The sequence below is a fragment of the Otolemur garnettii genome, unplaced genomic scaffold (genome assembly GCF_000181295.1).
Source record: "Otolemur garnettii isolate 467f Iridium unplaced genomic scaffold, OtoGar3 scaffold00003, whole genome shotgun sequence".
In the NCBI taxonomy this organism is placed as follows: domain Eukaryota; kingdom Metazoa; phylum Chordata; class Mammalia; order Primates; family Galagidae; genus Otolemur; species Otolemur garnettii.
In genome coordinates this window covers 35,829,723-35,835,973 of record NW_003852398.1, presented here as the reverse complement: position 1 = coordinate 35,835,973, position 6,251 = coordinate 35,829,723, and the positions used below count along the sequence as shown (strand labels likewise).

The 6,251-nt window shown below is 45.9% G+C and overlaps 1 protein-coding gene across 3 annotated transcripts in view; it reads left to right on the top strand.

The window, feature by feature from the left end:
* The first annotated feature begins 1,774 nt into the window (after nt 1-1,774).
* PURA (purine rich element binding protein A) overlaps nt 1,775-6,251 on the top strand; it is an 11,482-nt gene continuing 7,005 nt past the window's right edge. Inside the window, exon 1 of one of the 3 annotated variants that reach the window (XM_012809117.2) lies at nt 1,775-2,023. The gene's annotated coding sequence lies outside the window, so the exon portion shown is untranslated. Of the gene's footprint in view, nt 2,024-2,069; nt 2,155-2,492; nt 2,660-6,251 lie in introns of those variants that run through there. The other 2 variants (XM_012809115.2, XM_012809108.2) reach the window with 2 other exon arrangements.

Genomic DNA, 6,251 nt, shown 5'->3' with positions numbered 1-6,251 from the left:
TTATAGCCTGTTTTTCCTCCTCTAGAATCTCCTAAGTATTTTAATTTTCAGCTCTAGTTTCCTATTTCTGCCCTCTCCTAATCTGTACAATGCAAGTTGGAAACATTTAGGACAGAGTACTCTTTCGGATATTAAACTGCAGAAGACCGTAGTTGAAAAAATATTTATATAGTAGTGCTGCCACCTAAAGATGAGGTGAATAAAGAAGCAATTCAAAGGAAATGACCCATCACTCTCCAACCAATTTCAAAAATTTTCTCCTTCTAACCAGGAATTAATAAGCCTTTTCTTGTTGTTAGTAAATTAACTTGTTTCATGATAACTTATTGCTGAGCTGTAATTTTCTATGCAGAAAATTTCAAACTCAAACCTTTTTTTGAGTCCTCTGGGATTCTTCTCAGCCATTGGGCACTGTCTACAACACATAACAAGGGCATCAAAAGATACCTGGAAGAAAACAATTGAGGGATTCCTGGTTTAGTGGATAAAACAGGTAACAATAGACCTAGGCTTTTCCCTCTATCAGTGACAAACTCCTTGAAATTCTGAGCAACTGACTTATATTTTGTCATTCCTCATTCCTACTTGCTTCCTAAGCTTAATTGGACAAGCTTTGGGGAAATGGTCCTCTAAGAAATGAGTTTAAGTCTACCACTGCCTAATAAAAACAATATTTTCAAAGTAATTTCAGAATAAAATATACTCTAATATGTCAGGACAGTAACTAAGTTTACCTAAATCACAGGTTAATTTCTTGGACGTATACTTAAAAAATAAAAGGATAGTAAGGGCGGTTTTCTATTTATTTTGCAGCAGATAACCATTAGTTGATCCATGTTACTTTTATGTAAGACAGTGTTGCAGAATGAAGATGCGACAGCGTACAATCAAGGGAAAAAGTTACCATGCACCAAAATTCTTGTCAAACTTCTGGTAAGATTTCAAGAAAACTTCACCCCTGCATAGCAATTTATGAAAATTAACTTTTGTTCTCTCCCTTTCGGCCTAAGGAGGCATAAAATACTATCTATCAGGGTTTTGTCCTTAGTCACATTCCCTCAAAGGGGCCCGGCTTCACCTACACTGCGTGGGAGGCTGGGCAGCAACCCCAAGCTTCCTGTCAAAGATTCCTGGGGCTAGAGCCTGAACGTGCTCTAGTCTCTTTCTTCTTTATGCTAATTCTGCCCTTCCAGCCCCTCTCAGCGGGTGTCTGAAGGCCAAGGTGAGACCCTCCGGGGAGATGAAAGGCCTATCGCCTCCCGAGAGATGGAGCCGAGCGGGGGCGGGGGCGTGTGACGAAGTGGTAGCGGAAGCTGCAACTACGCTGAGGGCCCTAAGTTGGAGCTGGCGCAGGCCCTACGGGGTTCTCCACCGCTTGAGCCTGGCCTTGGCTTTCAGCAGCGCGGCGAGGGGCTCAGTCCTACTTGGGGCGCTCCGGGAGGGCGGTGGACAGAGGAAGTGCGGTTGAGAGGCTACAGACAGCCCCCTCCTTAAACCCGCTCCAGGGCCTGGGCCGCAGGATGTTGACGCGACAACCGCGGAGAGAGCGCGTTCACGCGCGAGAAGGGGGCGGAGGGAGTGAGTTTGGCGGCCGGCGCGGCGGCAACCCAAACCGAGGGACGTGAGAGCCGATGGCGCGAGCCACGGAGAGCGGAGGAGGGGTGGGGAACGCGGAGCGCGCGCTGACGTCGCCCAGAGTCACGCACGGAGCGCCGGGTTACGCGCCGACGTCTGGCTGCCACGACTTGCCGTCTGCGGCGGCGGCGGCGGCGGCGAGCGGATCCCGCAGGGGAAGGAGGAGGAGGAGGGAGAGCCAAGGGGGCTGCGAGTGAGCGGGAGAAGCTGGGTGTGAGCCGGACTTGCCCGCTGGAGGGAGAACGAGCGAGGGCCGAGCCAGCCTTCCGAGCCGCCTCCTCCTCCTCCCCTCGGCGTCCCGCCCCCGCCCGCCAGCCCGCCCTCCTCCCTGTTCAGCCCGCAGAGCTCGAGAGAGGCGCCGCTCGGCTAGCGCCGTTGTCCAGGACAGGTGTGCGCGCGCGCGCCCTCCTCCCTTCCCCCCCTTCCTCGCGCCTGCCTCGCGCCTGCCTCGCGCGCGCCCTTCCTCCCTCCAGCCTGCGCCCTCCCTCACCTGCGGCAGGACAGCGCCCGCCCTCCCGGGTAAGCCCCTCGCGACCTTCCCTGTTGCCAATGCCACAGGTCGAGGTGCCGCCCACCCCGTCCCCACTAATTGCCCTGTCAACCTGAGAATAAATATTGTACCATTGCAGATAACCCCGCACCCTCCCTCTCGGGGACCCAGGTTGTGTAGCAACATTCTCCTACCCCCCTCCTCCGCCTCCCCGCAGCAAGGAACGAATGAATCCTCTTGTATTCTCCCCCCAAAAAGATCAAAATAACACGCCCCTTAAAAAAGGAAAAAAGACAATCCTACCTCCGCAGGCGCTGGAGACCACCAGTGATGCCGTTTGCTTAGCAATTCCTGAGCTTCATTTCCCTTGGCCACCTTCGTCCCCGGGCCTGGGACTGTGAGCTAGACGTGGCCGACACTCCCTGCACAGCAGTCCTGGAAGGAGAGGAAGAAGCATTCTATAATCCTGGCTCCACTGCCAACACCTCCTCTCCTGTGTTCACCCCCACCTCGAAATGCCTACACCGGCCTAGGGTGCGTTGTGAAAACAAAACAAAAAACCCTTTGGTGCTGACATCGCAGATGAAGCTAGGCCCAAAGATGGGTGGCCCGAACGAGGCATTTTTACTGCCCCACAGACCTAGGTCAGCTCAGCAGCTCCTTTGCCTTTCAGGGTAAAAGGAGTGGATGTGAAACTGAAGGGTCTTCCCTTTGAGCAACAGTGGGCCCTGGAGGCGGGCTGTGATGTTTGTAGGGGAAGAGATCCCACAGATATATCTGTCGTAAGCCTGAACTTGGGTAGAGAGAAGCCCTGGAGACCAGGGTAACTTTCTTTGGTTCGTAGCTATTTACCCTGGATACATGCCGCCTTCATTACCGCTGTGTCTGTGGGACCCTCCTGATGATTCTAATTCGTTCTGCTCTGAGCCTCTTAACGTTTCTGTCGGGCCAGGTGCTTTTGAACTGCTTTTCGCAGTGGTGTCTATGCTTGTGTCCCGTTTCCTTGGAAGAGAGGTCCCGGTGGTTTACAACAGGCTGGATTTGGTTTGATTTCTTTTGGTAGACTAACAGAGGGGGAAGGAAATTTTCGGGTTACTTAAAGACCCCCCCCCACCCCCGCCCAGCTGACGTTTGCGAATTGCGGCGTTGGAAATTGGAGTGTTGACTAGAGTGTGGATAGAGTTGCTGATTTCATTCCTTTGAGTATAGTAAAACCATTTAAGTATTAGCTGGAAGAGAAAAAGCTATTGATATTTACATCGGTTCTATTTGGACCTTTTGGGTCCCTAAAAGGTTGGGTTCTCTGAATCTTTTATTGAATTTAGAATGTGTGCTACATTTATTTATTTAACTCTTCTGCAAATGCTTAGAATGAAAACATTTGGGAAATGTGAGGATTCTATCACGTGGATTGTTCTCTTCATATTTTAAATGTTTAATTCATATCTTTAATCCTAAACATTAAAATAGCATTGAAGAGGCATAATTTTCAAGATTAGGTGAGCAACAGAAAAGGAACATGCTTTTAAAAAGTGATCCGTGAAATGCTGTTACTATTAGTCGTTGTTGCTAAATGTTAAGATTTACTTGAGAGTTTCTCTTAATTTTTCTGGTAGATAGCCCTGAGAAAAAAATGGGTAATTCCTCCACTTTGAACATTTGCAATACAACATTCTAGTTAGTTTTAATGATTGAGGTATCGAAAATAGTTGTCCGGTTTTAAGACTGGTACTTAACCTAAGTAGCACTTGAAAGCACAAGTTCTAATATTCTTGTCTTTTATTTTGAAAATTTGTGATTTTGTAAAATATTAGCATTGTTTGTTGAGAACTCTATAATCAAAAGGGTTTACTACCCAGAGGTAGATAGCCTCTGTCCAAGTTTAAAAGTGTATTGATTTTTACTACAAAAAAAACATAGCTGAATTAGGTTATTTTAGAATCATCTGTAGTTCAGGCTGAGGAAAATTGAGGCTTTTTCCTTTTTGTTCTGCCTAATGTCTGTTTCCTTCTGCAATTTTTTGTTGTTAAGAGTTCGTTAATATCAGTGAAAGTAGCATTAAAAATAAAAGTCTTTAGTGTCTTCAAAGTATGTGTGTAGTGTTAATAAAAGAGCTCCAGAAGTCCAGAGAAATTTATTGTGTTTTTAAAATGTAAGCAAATTTGGAGGAGAAAGGGAATGTTTGTTTTTGGATTTTTTTCATTAACATGGATATTTTGCTGCTTATTAATTTATTGCATATTATATTTCGTTTCTCCTTTATCTTTTCTTCATTGTCATGAAATTATAAATTTAGTTTTACAACCATTTGTTTTAAAGTAAGAAATTCAAACAGCTGGACCTTAGAACAGGCTTTTCATTTACCAAGGTAGTATATTGTTTAGAATTTAGATAATTAACAAATGGGTAGAAGTCTTTTTAAGTCCACAAATTTTCTAATGGATTTTCAATGTTCAATACAAATATAACTTTGAAATTCTACTTAAAGTTCTGAACTTTTTAAGACTTTTATGCATTTTTCCCAGACTGCCTTAGGCTATTGCCTAAGGAAAGCAGCTTTCCTTCTAAGTCTGAGAAGCCCACATTTACAGACTTACCCTGAAATTAATTCTCATGTTTCAGTAGTGAAAGTATGGTAAATATCGAATTTATCATTGAATGATTTGGGGAAAGCCATTATTAGTCTTGTTTACTTTTTAGATACATGTATAAGGAGAGAAGCTAACATACATACAATGGCATAAATTTTACACATATATTATGAATAGCATAAAATAAGTCCATATTTATGTGCAGAGATCTGAGTCTCAGTTGTTGCCTAATTTGAACCTAAAATTCCCAGTCTAAGTGTGCAAATGATATTTAACTTGTGTTCTGCCTAGAAACTTCGTCAGTTGCCTCTGCGCTGGGAAACTAAGAAATTAGTTCCAGGTAGCAGTTGCTTTTTTAGAAAATCTAAGTACTTCCAAACTCAAAGTTCCTCAGAATCTCTGGACATAAATGTTTAGGGTAAAGGGCAAGACATTTAGACTGTGAAGTTGGGCCAGGAAGGAGAGCCGTTTTGAGACTTAGTCTCTGTCCTGGGGGCAGCGATCGTTAGGAAGAATGGCCGACCGTCTGAAAGACTCTCCCATCACCATCACATTGGCCTTCTTGCTGCCTTGAGTTCTCATTAGGAGGCAGAGACTTGAGGGTAAACCCTTGAGGAAGAGCTGCAGCTCCTTTAGGTCTAGATCGAACTTCCCCAGATCATAGCCTCAGTTTACAGACCCGAGCGAAATGCCTCGCCCCGCCCCGCCCCGCCCCATTCTGTACGGAGTCTTATTAGCCTTTTGCGTAGCTAGCGGGGCTGGGGGTCTATCCAGGGTCCTGATCGCTACTGCGCAAGCCTGTAGGAGCCTCCGATTCTTCAGACATTTGTTTTGCAGTGAGACGTGCTCCAAAAGTTCCTCTTGTCCCCTTCCCAACAGATTTGGGGATAAGCAAGGAAGTACAGAAAAATCAGCATGGGAAGAGCCGTATGTGGTATTAGAGAATGCCCCCAAATTAAGGGAAAGTTCCTTCTGAAGCTCAAAGCCTGGATTTTTCTCTCTCAGAGTGGGCCTCCCCTTCCGAGAGCCATTTCAGAGACCACTGGATATTAGGTGGGTGGTTCTGATGCTTGTTCAGAGGACTGCCCCAGTTTGCTCTTTGGTCGCCAGGGTGCTTTGCCCTGTTTCTTCCTTTTTAGTGGGAAATAGCAAACTTCAGCTCAGAGCTGAACTCGGTAATACTGAGTAGAATGAGGCTCTTGCTAGGAGAAAAAGGAAGCTGTGAATACCTAGCAGGCAGGTTTGCCCAGGAGGTAAAAACTTTGAGGGCTCAGGAATTGACAAGTCTTATGCCCTAGACTGTTCTTGGTTTCTGGATCGTTAGTCCTCTACTTATCCTTCTCTTTTCCAGGTAGCTGGGCACTCATGTACACAGTTGTCTCTAGAATAAGATTGAGGGAGGCAAGTCTCTTTATTCTTACTAGAAAAGGGGGATGCTATGGGAATGTAACACAGATGGAATAGGCACCCTTTTCTCAGGATGGAGGAGGCGATCTATGCTTGAGAAAGAAAGCCAGGGGGTAGGGCTTTCTAAT